This window comes from Brassica napus, unplaced genomic scaffold, assembly GCF_020379485.1.
Source record: "Brassica napus cultivar Da-Ae unplaced genomic scaffold, Da-Ae ScsIHWf_2442;HRSCAF=3153, whole genome shotgun sequence".
NCBI classification, from domain to species: Eukaryota; Viridiplantae; Streptophyta; class Magnoliopsida; order Brassicales; family Brassicaceae; genus Brassica; species Brassica napus.
Window position 1 is genome coordinate 1 of NW_026015778.1, and position 15,886 is coordinate 15,886.

Consider the following 15,886-nt stretch of genomic DNA (forward strand, 5'->3'; position numbering starts at 1 on the left):
CTAGAGCAGTGAGTCAGGAGTGTCTTGATCTGTTTAAAGTTCTGTTAAATAGAGACTGGTAACTTCATTTTAACAATATCTTAGTATATATATACCCGTATTTTGTAGATATATGCTCTTGTGTACTTTGTGTTACAATTTCTGCTAATAGTTCGTGCATTTACATTATCATCAATCAGTTTGATCTTAACAAGCTGTTGACAGAGCACAGCCATCCAGAGCAGCATATGTGGAGTCATTCCCATTGTTTTCGAAAATTGACCCGACTCGCCGATTTCAGCCAGACATCTGTTCTTCGCTGCCTCCAAAGTCTATAGAAGCTTTTTTTTCATATATATCATCAAGCTTGTGCACATGATCATCTATTTATATAAATGGTAAAATATGTTTTTTAAAATTTATATATATATATATATATCATATTAAATAATTATTTAATATATTTCTAAACATAATCATTTTAGATTTATAATGATAATTTTATTTTATTTTATTTGATCCGTCAACTGTTACAACCCTATTTTTAAAATATAACTCGTGTGTTAATGCAAATGTATTTTTTATGGATCAAAATTTTAATGTAAAATAAAATGGTTATCTATTTTTATATTTTATTTTATACGGTTAAATAATTCAATATATTATTTAAATTTTGTGATTTATATTATGTATTTTTATAACACTTTTATGTTTTTTAGACGTAGTTAATATACCAAATAAAAACTAACCATCCGTAATAATAAAATCTCTGTTACATTTTTGACATTGATTAAGTATAATTTATTGTTTACCCAGATTATAGGAAACATTTTTTAAATAAATAAACATAATTTGTTATACTTTATTTTAGGAAAATGCATTAATTAAACTATAAAAGACAAGAATACTAAAAAGTAGGTAAAATTACTTACTTCAGTGACATTCAAATGTAAATAACTTTGAAAACTAGGGGGCAATTTATATTGGTACTTCTTTTTAATAATAGAAGATCGTGGACTCGGGTTTTATCATTTTAGGTCTTGTGTCTGAAATATATCTGTTCTTCTTAGTATTTTGTTTTGCTTGTGATTGTTGGTTTGTTTTAGATCCGGGGCAGATACAGATTCAACATGGACATGTCTGGTGATACGAAATTCTTAGATAGTAAACATGTAAGGACCACAGAAGACAAACATGACTACAAAATTGTTGAATCCATGAGATGAACACACACCAAACACATTAACATTTCTGAAACTAAGAGTTTCTTCGCTAGCACACTTTTTTAATAGATCTGTACCCTATTTTTACTCAGATTGCTAAAAAAATTAAAGACCTAAGGGTATCTCCAACCCCACTCTATTTTCTTCTATAAAATAAGTTTAGAATAAAAATGTTCGAATGATACTCTATTATCTATTCTATAATAGTGTAACCTATTTTTTACTTTATATATATAGTATTTTTTTTTATTTTTTGTTCATTATTCTATTTTCACTCTAAAATAGAGTCTATCATTAAATTAACATCCAATTCTATTATAGAATAGAATTACTCTATTTTAAAGGAAAAATAGAATAAACCATTGGAGATGGTCTAATAACAAAAACTAGATCTTGACCCGCGCGCGCCAGCGCGGGTTTGAATTTACGGTTTTTGATTATTTATTTAACTAAATAATGTATTTGTATATTTAATATATTATATTCACTAAGTAAATTACTTTTTTGTGGGTGTTAAACATTGATTTATGACGAATATTCGATATCATATAAACAAATTGAATATATACACGTAATTAGAGAATTGTATACAATATTAAATAATGGTTATGATGTAAAATATGAAGAAATTAATATAATGGCTCCGTATGGCATATAAGATTGTAAATTATTAATACATATTTAAAGAAAATACAATGATTTTTAAACTTATATGATAATTTAACATATAAAAACAGTTGATTTATGTAAATATTTTAGATGTTTTATAATAATAATTTTTTTTTGTTTTTAGATAAAGATAAAAAAATGTCCATAACCAATTATGTTAAAAGGGGCCTTATTTTAAAAACCCATGTGCTGTAAAAAAAAAAGAAGCCGATTTGGTAACCGTTTTTTTTCCGGGAAAGATAACCAAAAAAAATTGTCTTTATGTTTATTTTGTTTAAGTTCTGTCGTCAAAAATTAAAAATCTCTTATCTTCTTCGATGTTCAATCTGAGGCTTGTCTTCGATGTTCAATCTGAAAGACATTTTTCTGCCGTCAAAATAGGTAGTGGAAGGTGAATATCTGTGCCCTAATTCAACTTTTCTATTTCCATGGTTTTTGACTTTCGCTGTTTTAGCTCTGATTGGGTATTTTCATCAAGTCTTATTCTTCTATATATAAACTGTAAGTGCAGATCGAACTTTTGATTTGGCCGATCTATAATCATCTATAAAAGATAGGATCAGGGATCAGGTACGGTTAAAACAGGGCCTTTTTAACAACTGAAACTTTTTGTCGTCTCTTCTTATATCCAGTTGCTGAACAGGGTTCAATTAGTTACATGGATGTTGACTTGAAGTTTTCGGATCTCTTTGACAAACTGATATGAAGGTAATTAGACAATTAAAAGGTTAGTCATCTCACGTTTTTGTTGTGTTCTATTGACATTAATCTGAATTTTAAAAAAAACCAATATGCAGAACAACATTTATTTTTGCTTTTCAGAATTGATCTCCTTGTCAGATTGGAGTGCAAAAAATAAACGTCAATAATACTTATGATTCTGCAAAGGTTATTGAACACTTATGCAAGGTTAGGTATATATAATGTAAATGTGAAGCCCTAATCAATGGAATATACTTTAAGTGGGGCGGAAGACATAATCTTGTGATTTTATGGAAGAATATATTTGTTTCCTCCAAAATTTCTCCATATCGTTCGCAATAATGGGAAACCAGTGAGATCGTTATATCTTTAGATTTTTTATAAATCTTAATTAATTGTTTCTTCCTCTGCAAGAAATGAACTGGTTGTAATCAAAAGATATGATATTGAAGAGGAGATATTCGATTATAGGTTTGTATTTAATGTGATGTCTCCTCCTACGTTTTCGGTTAAATGTTGTAAAGTTTCAAATTCTTAGTTTACTTTTACGTAATCATCTTTAGAAGTTAATTTATTGATGTTAAGTTTATATTTGAATATGAAAACAATTAATATAACTGAAAAAGACAAACTTAAAAATAGTAGATAAATTTATTACTTCAGTGGCATTCAAATGTAATTAAGTTTGAAAACTAAGGGTAATTTTAAATGGTACTTCTCTTTTAATAATAGAGACTAGAGCTTGACCCGTGCGCCCCGCGCAGGTATAGTTTTTTATGTATTTATACATTGATATTTGTTTTCATGATTAGTGCAATATATTTTAGATATGTCTACATATAACTAATTGTATTCAAAGATCCAGATCGAACGGATAATATGATATTTTTGGTTCAAATATCTAAATCATTTTCAAATACATTCGTTATTTGAATATTTTTACTTTTCTGTATATCAGAACCAAATTCATACAGATCCGGGAGATCCAACTTGAATCTCACACTTATATCCAACTATGGCCTAATTTCAAAACCAAAAAATCTATACCGAAAACGATCCGTACCTAAATGGGTTCCCCGAATATCTATGCCTAACAGATTTCGAAAAAAATAATATATGTATAGAATATATTTATGTGTTGGCTAAATAAATGAAATAGAAAATTTTTTTATTTAGTAATATTTTTACAATATTAATAATAATCAATATATGAATATCGATTTGTTTAGATAAGTTTTGGATTGTAATTAGTTAATTTAAATTAAATTTAAAATGCAGTGGTGAATCCGTAAATAAAAAGAAATACAAAAGGAAGTACCTAAAAAGATATTTCAAACCCAAAAATCTTTACCCGAAAGAAACAACCCGTACTTAAATGGGTACCCGAATGTCTATGCTAACTGATTCCGTAAACAAATAAAAATTTATTTTAATGTGTTTGGCTAAATTAAATGAAATAGAAATTTTTTTTTAGAATATTTGTACAATATTAATAATGATCAATATATGAATATCGATTTGTTTAGATAATTTTGGAATTATAATTATTAATTTAAATTATTTTAAATGTAGTGGTAGAATCGTAAATAAAAGAAATACAAATAAATCCTAATTTATTATAAATGCAATGACTAAATGTGTAAATAAAAGAAAATACAATATACTGCTATCCAAGTTTCCAAACAATTCTTTATAACATTGTCATCCATGTTTCCAAACAAACCATCTTTTTAAACTGCAAGTCATGTTTCCAAACAAACCTAATTTGTACTTCAGTTTTTATAATATAGATATATCCTTGTTTTGATATCTTGTTCTATCATTCGTGTCTTCTAACTTTTCCACCATGAATTAAATCGAGTTACACTTATGGTGACGACTCTCCCTTGACGCGTAAAAAAATACTGACTTTTCTACACACTCTCCACCTATAATTGACTTGGTTTCTCATAAACTCAAAAACACCTTAACCAAAGCTAAACTGTTTGGAAGAAACAATTACGGAGCCATGTTCGTGAAGCTCCTCACCATTGTCTTCTTCTTCTTTAGTCTACTTTCTCAACTCCAAAATCATCTTCCCAAGTTCTTAACTTCACTTACAATGGCTTCACTCCTCCACTGACTGACATATCCCTCCAAGGGATCACCACAGTCACCCCCCGAACGGTCTCTTGATGCTAACCAACTACACAGAGCAGAGAACGGGTCACGCCTTCTATACGAAACCAATCCGGTTCAAAGATTCTCCAAACGGCACCGTTTCTTCCTTCTCCACAACATTCGTCTTCGCTATTCATTCTGAAATCCCGATACTTAGTAGCCACGGCATGGCTTTCGTCGTCGTTGCCCTAACGCAAGCCTCCCTGACGCAACAGCAAGTCAATACCTGGGTCCTTCAACATCTTACCAACGGTAATGACACAAATCATGTCTTTGCTGTCGAGCTGGATACCATCCGGAGTACCGAGTTCAATGATATGGACGATAACCACGTCGGAATAGATATCAATAGCATGAAGTCAGTGAATAGTTCGTATGCTGGGTACTGGAACGAATCAGGTCAGTATAATAATCTGACTTTGATAAGTCGCAGAAGGATGCAGGTTTGGGTCGATTATGATGGTCATACCCATCAGATCGATGTAACAATGCTCCGTTCAGAAAGGCTAAACCTACGAAACCACTTGTTTCCATCGTCAGAGATCTGTCTTCGGTTCTTTTGCAAGATATGTTCGTAGGTTTCTCGTCTTCGACAGGTTCTGTTCGTTCTGAACATTATGTTCTCGGATGAGTTTCCGGGTGAAGGGGAAAGCTCCGCCGTTGGCCTTATCAAAACTTCCAAAACTTCCGATGTGGGAGCCCAAGAGAATCTACATCATCTCCATGTTTGATTCCCCCTCTTATTGAGTCTCTTTCCATATTTTTGATTCCCCTCTTATTCATTTCCATGCTCATCTTACTCGTACGCTTCATCATAAGAGGAGGAGAAAGTTCGAGGAGGAACTCAAAGATTGGGAAACAAGGTTGGGAAGCACCGATTGAAGTACAAGGACTTGTACCATGCCCAAAGGGTTCAAGGAGACGGACCTTCTCGGATCAGGTGGGTTGGAAGCGTTTACAGAGGTGTCATGCCTAAGACACACAAAAGAGATTGCTGTGAAAAGAGTCTCCACAAATCCGACAAGGTTGAAAGAGTTTGTGTCTGAGGTCTTGAGCATCGGTCGGATGAGCCATCGAAACTTAGTCCCTCTCATGGGTTATTGCCGCAGGAGGACGAGCTCTTCTAGTTTACGATTACATGCCCAATGGAAGCTTAGACAAGTATTTGTATAATAATCCGGAGGTAACCCTCGACTGGAAACAGAGGATTAAAGTCATTAACGGCGTGGCCTCCGCCTTATTCTACCTCACGAGGAATGGGAACAAGTGGTGATTCACCGCGATGTCAAAGCAAGCACGTCTGTTAGACGCGAACCACAACGCGAGACTCGGGGATTTTGGTTTAGCTCGATTGTGCAGTCATGGTTCGGACCCTCAAACCACCCGAGTCGCTGGAACATGGGATACCTATCCCCCGATCACGTCAGGACAGGAAGGGCCACTACTGCTACCGATATGTTTGCCTTTGGGTGCTACTACTAGAAGTAGCTTGCGGTAGACGTCCTATCCAGATTCAGAACGAGGGTGGTGAGAGGGTGTTGCTCTTGGATTTGGTTTTGAGTTTTGGAGTGACGGAAACATTTTGGATGCTAAGGATCCGAATCTAGGGACGGAATGTGATCAAAGAGAAGTCGAAATGATTTTGAAACTAGGTTGTTGTGCTCTCACTCCACCCCACAGCTCGACCAAGTATGAGACAAGTGTTAAATTATCTAAGCGGAGATGACGTGCTACCAGATTTGTCACCATTGGAATTTCGTGGGCTGGGAATCCACCATGGAATTGGTGAGCTAGACATGTTTACATGTGGATCTTCCATGGTTGATTCTATAGTCTCTGGTGGGAGGTGATTTTGAATATCAGAATGCTTGTGTACATATGTCTTACATTACAGACTGTAGAAAAGGACTATCAAACCGTGTTGATCTTTACGTGAAATAAATGAAACTTTATGAACGTAGGAGACCAGTTTACTCTTGCATTATATGCGTCTGTTGAATGAGTGTTAAAATGGGATAATCTATGTTCAAGGGTAACAAATCGTCTATTTATTAGAGAGACTGTTAAAAACTGTGAGTGCAACAAATCCAGTTTTATATAGTGCAACAAATCCAGTTTCTAATATAACATTTCCATTTTTTTCCTTCATATAAAGAAATTTTGTTTTCTTTTAAATGTAGGGGAGTAGAAAAATACATACCAAATTTTTTACATGACAAAGTAAAAAGTACAGACAGTACAAGAGGTCAAAGATTTTCTACAATAAAGACATTAAAGTCAAAATAGCTATAGGTTAATCCAAATAAAGTCTCCTTCTTTTCTACAACAATTATCTCCGCATAGATAATTTTATATTATAAATTTTTGGGATGTCCTCCATTTGTATGTAGCATCGAGGTTTAATATTCACATAATATCAGGTAATATCGTCTTCTTTAGTTAAGTTACAACTCAATCAGGTCTCAATAACTGTCATTTTCTGCGATTAGCTAAAACCTTACAGATGGAGAAAATGGAGAAACCAGTATAAGAGTGTGGAAGAAGGAGATGAACAAGAGTTTTGAAGAGCTCTGAAATAAACAACAGTGTCTATATTTTATAAATAAAACAAGTCACAAAGGCAAAATCGTTACCATAAAATCAAAATCTTTTAGCTTTCGTCGTTTACTTGGACTTGACTTTGCCCTGGCGTTCTACTAGTCTTCTTTTTTGGGTCTTTGTTTCTGATGGTTTTTCGAGGGTGTTCAATCTACTTCATCGTTTGGGATTCACTTCCTCGAACTTGACCGGCTTAATAATGACCCCCGTCTTCTTCACAACCTACACACCCCAAATGGTCAAATCGCCACACGTAACACAACAATATGCAACATGGGTGTTAGTGAAATTTGACAAAGTAATCAACACTAATAACCTCTGTCGGTTAGTTCCCCACACAATGGTCGAGGGATTAAACTCGGGACCTATAGCATACGCATACTATGCTCGAAAAACTTCCTTTGATGTAAAAGGGAATGGTAGAGTCGTTGTATGAAGTTTCTCAGCCTGTCAAAAAATAGAGGATGACATGAGCATCAGAGATTGAATGGTTTTATCAAGAAACTAAAGCTAGAGTGAGGGAAACTACTGACCTTTTTATCGACTTTCTCTGATATGATAACATGTTTCAGACGAGCGTCTTTCCTTGTTTTGAGACCTTGCTCCACTCTTTCTTTTCAGCGCTTCGTGTTTTTGAACCATTTGTTTAGATATACCTCTCTTTTTTTGGATATTCGTCCAATCTCCCAACCAGGAACTAGAACCGGTTTTTCGGGTTTAGGAACTTCCTGATTTAGAACCTCTTCCTTATCCTTCTCAAATTCATCCAAAACATCATCACCAGCAAATGCACGGTTTATAAGCTCTGCTTGAGAAGGAACCTCAAAGGTTTCCTTCGAGATGGTAGATGTCAAAACTCCGTCCACCATTTGCTCTGCTTCACTTTCTGAATCCTCCACTTTTTCATCTCTCCATCCCTTTCCAAGATTTTATACAGAAGTACACAAAGGTAAGGAACTAAAACCACCAAAAGCTACTACAAGTTGGAAGAGAAGATGAAAAAAACCGTATAGTTCAACTGAGACTTGCAGAAAGAAAACCTTTTTATCTTGAGCCTGTGGGCATGGGTGCACGCGTCTTCCTTGATGCCTTTTTGGATTCTGTGTTTTTGGAGCCTGCCATCTGCATAACACACCCCAAAAGGAGTTGAACAAAAGAATAACACCAAAAAAAAAAACCAAAGTCTGATGTAAAAAACTCAAAATTAAACCTTCTTCTCAGGAGCCTGATGCAAACATGGCAACATCGAATGTTGTCTTAGATGCTGGATTTCCAGCAACACATCATCGTCAAACTTCTGTAGACAAATCACAATAAAAAGAATAAATTGTTTGTAACATAGATTTCAAAGGAAGAGAAGAAAGAACCATTATGAAAAAATAAGATACCTCAGTTTCTGTAATGGTGTTTCTATCAGGTGAGGCATTATCTCTTACGGCTCTATGTTATTATCTTCTATGCCAGCCATATCATTGTCACTATCACTGTCGTCATAAAAGTTATCTGAATCCTTCTAGACTCTTTTGGGCTTCCACTTTGCTGTTGCACCAAACACCTTCTACCACTAACATTCACTGTTTTTTTAGAGTTTTCTCCACCAGAATTCTCCCATTCTTCATACTCCTCCAGTGCACGTTTAGCTTCTTCATTAGCTTCCTCCTCGTTTTCTTTTTTCATAGCACGGCCTAACCCAAAACCAAAAAAAAAGGAAAAGCTTAAGACAAATAAACATGAATGAAGAAAATCAAAATTGTTATGAGAAAGCAAAAAGCAAATATTACCATGAAAGGTAATGACATAAGACCAGCATTGGGCACTTCATCATCTTCCAAAGCTTTCAACGTCTTCTCCTTCGCTTTTGCTATCAATCTAGAAGAGTGTCCTCATCTGCACCATCGTTCAACTCTTCCTCTCGTCGCTCTCATCACTGCTACTTCCATCCCTCTCATGGAGTTCATCTTTCTGGACAAATTAGCATTCATTTGAAGTTGTTCGGCTATAGCTGCCTTAGGTCCATCGTATTTCACATTCAGTCCACGGCTTATCATGCGCTTCGCCCACTTTCCTGTGTTTCTGTGCTTTAACGTCATACGTTCCTGAAAAAGCACATAATTTAACGCAAATAAGATATATTTTTTACTTCTTGCATGTGCAGTGAAGAGAAAGTTTCAGACTCACCTCTACTCGTTTAGCCTCTTGTCTCATAGCCTCTTCTTTGGCCATTTTCCGGGTCCATTAATGCTCCCAGTGACGAGTTCTTCAGGTCCTTTGTTTTTGACGGCGATGGTAAGTCTTTGACTTAATCTTCTTGATTCGTTTGCTTTGAATAACTCATGACGGAAGAGCAGGCTCCGCATCTTGGCAAGTGGTTATGGTCCTTTATGTGGTCTTCCATAGAGACCTGCACCACAACCAAACAGTTTCATAATAAGTTCACCATAAACCATAAACCATGTTCAATCTCAGATCAAGTTATACGATGTCACAAAACTTGCCTCGTTCAATTCAAGAAGACGAGCGCCGTCGTTTCTGTGAGCCTCCGAGACCTCACTATCATTGAGTACACAGAAGCACATCTTCTTCTCAAACTCAGTCCTGGGTTGAACTCTGATGCTATTGCGCCAACAGTAGAGTAACCAAGATCGACATCTTGGTTAAAGTAAACAGTTGGTGCCTCCCTATTCTTCTTGACGAGATGCCCCACTTGCTAAACTCCTCATCGACTAGTCCTATCACAGCTTTACGCTCCAGCCTTTCTCGTTGGGGCTTTGGAAGAGGAGCATGAAACAACATGCTTAGTATCCTTCCGCATACGGGCAATCTGCTTGCTTGTTTTTTGATATCCAGGTGTTCCTTCAGAGGGGCCAGAAAGTCTTCCTCAGTGAGGACGTTCTTACCCTCAAGAACATCGCGGGTGGATTGAATTCACCCTCTGGGTATGCTTCAGTAAAGAGCAACGTTGCTCTTACTCTCACCCTGAAAAATAAAAAGTAAAGAGCTGGGTTACATACAAAGCTTACAAAAAGCAATGAAGCACAAGATATAACCAAAACCTTTACTATCAAATACCCCGTTCAAAGGCTGCACTTGCATTCCCGTGAGAGACTGCAACCATTCGTGGTGTGTCTATCATCATCATCATCGTCATCGCCTCTGCTTCATCATAATCATTGTCACTGTTCCCACCATCGTCATCATCTTCTTCTGACCCACGTTTTCATCCTTCAGTGATGATAAAAGACAATTAAACCAGTCAGGCAACAACAGCCAGATCTAAAGTAGTAATCTCAATCTCGAATACAAAAAAAAAAAACCCAAAACCTAAATCAAAAACAAAAAAAAATGCAATTCATACAGTGACGGCGACAAGAAACACAATCCATAGCTGAATAAGACCAAGACATCTTCTCTATTGTAATAAATTGAAGTAAAACCAAAATATTTCAATTCATAAGAAGAAACGAACCCGAAATCGTCGGGAAGCTCGTAGTCGTAGTTATCATGGCGGTCGTACGGTTGTTCTTCCTGGATTCCTCTTCAGGGACACCTTCTTCGTACTCGTACAAATCGCCGCCGTGTTCATCATCGAACCGATCACATCGTCGTCGTCTTCTTCGTCGGAGTTCAAAGGACGCTTCTGGTTAGCATGACCTTGAGTATTGATTGGGCAAGTGAGGACCTTTCTTCTTCTTTGACTTAGCTAGGGCTTTGGCACTCGACGATGGTTTCCTCTTCAAGCCTCCCATGGCTGTTTTAGTCGACGACTCCAGTGAGATTGAGAGGCAGATTCGTAGGGTTTCTCCCTCTTTATATTACTTAATCAATTGCGGGTCCGATTTGATCTATTAGACTGTCGGATTGGTTTAGTCGTAATCAAATGACGGTCTGATTGGTTATTGACGGTCTGATTGGTTTATGAAAATGAGGTTTTTCGATTTTTCCAGATAATTATAATTTGTCATATAACTTGGGTGTACTACATACTATTTATACAATGCTAAGTTAACCAAGAAGAAAGATGAGTACAGTTTGAAGGAAAATAATAATTTAAAGGAATTTTATTTCAAAAAGATAAACCGTTTACTAAATCTTATTTTTGGTGCAGATGAACTTATATTCTTTGAGCTTTTTGTATCCATATTCTACTAATGTTCTTGGAGAGTTATGAATGAATGCTCTTGCATTTTATTTTTTGTATAGTCATTAGTTCATTACATTTGGTAATTGGTATGTTTTATCAATTCAGTCTCTAGAGCCTAGAGGTGATGCAGCGAAACCCCATCTAGTGGGCCCCAAAACTCATAAACGACATGTTGGCCTCGTTAGATCCAACCAGATGGTAAATAGGCACTTTATAGGGAAATATCTGTCTAGTCCGACTTTTTAAAAAATGGTGTTAGAAAAATTGTTTCATTTTAGGACTTATTTTCGTCAATCGAACACTTGATGCCACCTAAACTGATTCTAGAACATTGGCTAAGAGTTATAAGCTTTGTCATAATACTGGTTGAAGTAACCAATTAAGGGATGGGTGTTATAAAGTTTAATTCTAAATTTACAAAAAGATTAAATAAAATGCATTGAAAATATAGAAAATATATCTTCTGAAATACTATTTTTTTTTTCTAAAAATAAATCATTTCAAAACTGAGTAATAATTTTATCGTGAAGTAGAATATATTATTACTAATTTAATCAGGTAATAATAGTAAATTGTGTTTAATTTTTAAATTTTTATTAGTTAAAATTTGCGGAAAATAGTTAATCATAAAAAATAATATACTTATATATAAAATTTAATATATTTTTTAATAATGTAAAAACTACAAAAATCATTATTTTGAAACGAATGAAGTATTTAAGAAGTAAAATCCGAATTCAGGCGAAATGAAAGCGCACAATACAAAAACAAGTCGATTAAGCACCACATTGTTGAAATGAAGTGGTTGGTTTGGATCATTACTTGTAGTTGAATTGACTTGGATCACATAACGCATCTTGATTTGTTCCGTGTTGTAGACAATATATTCGTTGTACAATAACATCCCCTGCCAAAAAAAAAAAACAATTATAAATTTGACTTTTTTTGTGGACACTGGTTTTGTTAAATGTGCTAAAATAAACCATGGTGCTTGAATGAATCCTCTGGTTTGCCAAGTGGGACAACAACACCCTCTTCTAGTGTCTTAGCCTCTGACCGTTTGGTGCTGTTTTCCCCACACCTTTTGTGCTGCAACCATCACTTACAAGTTAGGAATCAAGGTTCACATAGTAGAAAACCCATTATTCATAAAGAACTAGTGTGGAATATGAATGAGATTATCTACCTGTTCCTCGCTTCCCGTGGGCAAATTATCCGCCTCATAATCCGGATATATAGCTCATTCACGTCTCCCAAAGCAACCTAAGAGTAGTAACATTAAGAAAACATAAAAAGACAGCTTATGTTCAATTCAAAGAAAAAGAGAGTATTACCTCGCAGAGGAGCAGAACGCCGTCATTGGAACCACTGTTAGCATAGCAGTAGTTCACACTTTGGAGAACATATCGGCAAAGTAAACCCCTTTCCGAACCTGTAACCAGTTACAGGCGCTTCACGGGAGCTATCCGAAGACCTGTTTGGTTGTCTCATAGTACTTCTCTTTATACTATGCAAAGAGACCAAAAAAATAATGATAATAACCGAGAACTCTGTTACCTTGAGATAAAATACCACCCAGTTAGTAAGACGTGATCCATGCCACGTAGCATCCTGTTCTTCGAACTCGAAAACTACCAAAGAAAGTTTTAAAAGTTTCATAGAGCCAAAATGAGCAATCAGAATAATTGAGAATGGTAAGTAGTCTTAAGGACAGCTTGAAACACAAAACATATACTGGTGGAATCTATCAGCTTCAACAGCTCTCGAGCTCTAAACAGTTGAATCATTTCAACTGTGTATCCGGAATCCGCTTTTGCATGAGTGTTCTCCATGTATTTGGCAACCTAGTTTAATTAGGGATAAGGAGAAGACAGCAAAAGATATAAACGATACAGACATGTTTTAGAACTCTATTTAGCAAAACCAAAAAATATACCATAGAAACCTCTGAATCAGCTCCTACTGGTGTCAATTCACAGTTTAAGTTGCTGGTAGTGATAATATAAAGGATCATCCTACAGCCATTGCCAAAAAAATAATGCCATAACATTATAGAACTATATAAAAAAGTTAGTTGATGCCTTAACCCCACAAACACAACACTGACTTCACTTACTTGCAATCCCTGATCGATGGACAAACAACTTCGTCGCGAATTCGATTTCACACCTATGCTTCAAACCTTACATATATATTGATGTGTTAAAACTTACACATAACTGTAGCACCATACTATGAATTTTCTGAAGGCCAAAACTAGTCAAGTAGAAACAGAAAGAAATTACCATTTCTATTCTGTTTAACTTTTGGGGAGTGTCTATACAAATTGACCTGTTACAACAACAACTCGCAATTCGGAATTTTAGTGAATGTTTATTCAATTTTTAGCACAGATGTAAAGGCATATGAACTTACACATTTTCTTGAAACCAAACATGGGGTATCACAGTATAGAACTCTCTGCACCAATATACTACAAAGTTAGACTAAACGAGACACTTGGTCTAGCAATTAACGAGATACATACCCACATCAGTTCCTCAAGCCTTGCTCTATCATACCGCTCAATCATCTCCGATATTCTCTGCAACACTTCATAACCCTAACGAGATCCAAAGGAGTTAGTATCAGATATCACAACAAAATATAATGAGACCAAACAAACCATTTATAATTTGTTACCTTTGATATTGTGGACTTGCTTAGCTTCCAAGTGGTAATTCTTTAGCGTTGTATCCTTCAAAGTTCAAATATCAAAATATATGAGAAGCACAACAACAACCTGCCTATGGATGCCCTCACTTAATGAAGTAAGAAAGAGACCAACGTTCCATCATTGCTGTGCCATCATGCTTACACTGCATATAAGAGATATGAACTTGGCAACCTGGGGATCTAGTTTTGATTCATCACGTGTAACTTTAGAAGATGATTTGGGAATATCATTTACCTGAGAGAAAAAAAAACAATTGCAAGCTTAGAGAAAGTGTATTTCAACATGAGAAATCTTGCTAAAAGAAATGATCTTTAAAGTTGCAATAAATAAAAAAAGTAGTCTAAATATAGAGGCATCAGTCCAGGATTCCAAAAAAAAACTCACAACTGAATCATTTTTCTTCTTGCCATAGTCCACTTCAAGCCATGCATAGGACTTGGGATGAAGGAAAAACTCCTTTCTGTCAGACCAATGATTCCTTGTCTTGTCATAGAAACTTGTTGCTGAATATTTCTATTGCAGGATCACATGAGTCATAAGGTCCATCTAGTTTACTCTGTCCTTTCATCACACCAACTCTTCCCCATCTGAAGTGGACCAATATGTTTTTCTTGTTATCAGACTCTGCCCACAGAAAGATTCATGATATAGAAAGAGATAAAACAGGGCGTCATCTTACTAATCATAATCTGGCCAAGAGGAACTGACCTAGCACTTGTAGGACAAAGAATTTGTTATTATTATCCCTGACATTTGTCTGGTTCAACATGGCATCATAAACATCATCACCCTAACAAATTCAACAAAAGAAAAACTCAAGTCAATGGGCCCATTCATGAACACAATAAGAATGAAAGAAAAAAAAAACTTACCCTTTGTAGAACATGGTACTCGCTCTTTACGTGATCAGGATCCATTGATCCAATACCGCTGCTCCCTTCTTTGTTGATTTCTCTTCTTGGAGACCTTCTTGTCATCTTGAGCTTCATCATTGCAGAGCCTCCCGAGAACTTCCTTCTTGGTACCCGTTTTAGCTAGGCCTCTCTTACTACGCTTCCTTCCGCAACTCCTTCACATTCATCGCACGAAACTACTTCGCCGATTGCAATCAAACTTGTTCGAGTCATGAGTACTATCCGAAGAGTCTCTGTTCTTTTCCTCCTGCTCTTCGATTTTACCTCTTTGCGTCTTGTGCGATAGCCCTCTCAAGCCTCTCCCCAGAACGGGTTTGAGTCCGTGGTACAAGTCCACGCTCGGCGAGCTTTGCACGGAGTTCGTTGACTTTGAGCTTCTTCGCCATTTAACCTCCTTTCGTCTTATTCGTGGCCGGAGAGGGTATTATTAGAAAAGGTTTTTTTTTATGGTTGACTTGAGAATAGAGTTCGCGCGAGCATGTTTGAAAGTCTTCTCCTGCACCACTGTCTTCCTTTTATAAATTCAAAATTAATTTAGAAAATGAGATTTTTTAGTGGATATTGCCCATTAACTTTTTTTTTTTTTGGTAAACAAGTAACTCTTTTTTTTCTTGTAACTTGATTGCCCAAGTAACTTATTTACAGCTCGAAATGACCCCAAACTTTAGGTTAGATTCCTGAATCAACCCTGACTTTCTTAAATGAATCAGTATATCCAGTATTTCTTTCCTAATTTCCTACCATTTGTTAATCTATATGAACATAATAAAATCATGAAATATAT

At 35.6% G+C, this 15,886-nt stretch overlaps 3 pseudogenes; 1 reads left to right on the forward strand and 2 right to left on the reverse strand.

The window, feature by feature from the left end:
- Positions 1-4,581: 4,581 nt before the first annotated feature.
- Positions 4,582-6,636, forward strand: LOC125601114 (annotated as a pseudogene).
- A 628-nt stretch (positions 6,637-7,264) lies between these two features.
- Positions 7,265-11,119, reverse strand: LOC125601112 (annotated as a pseudogene).
- A 1,047-nt stretch (positions 11,120-12,166) lies between these two features.
- Positions 12,167-15,488, reverse strand: LOC125601111 (annotated as a pseudogene).
- Between the last annotated feature and the right edge of the window lie 398 nt (positions 15,489-15,886).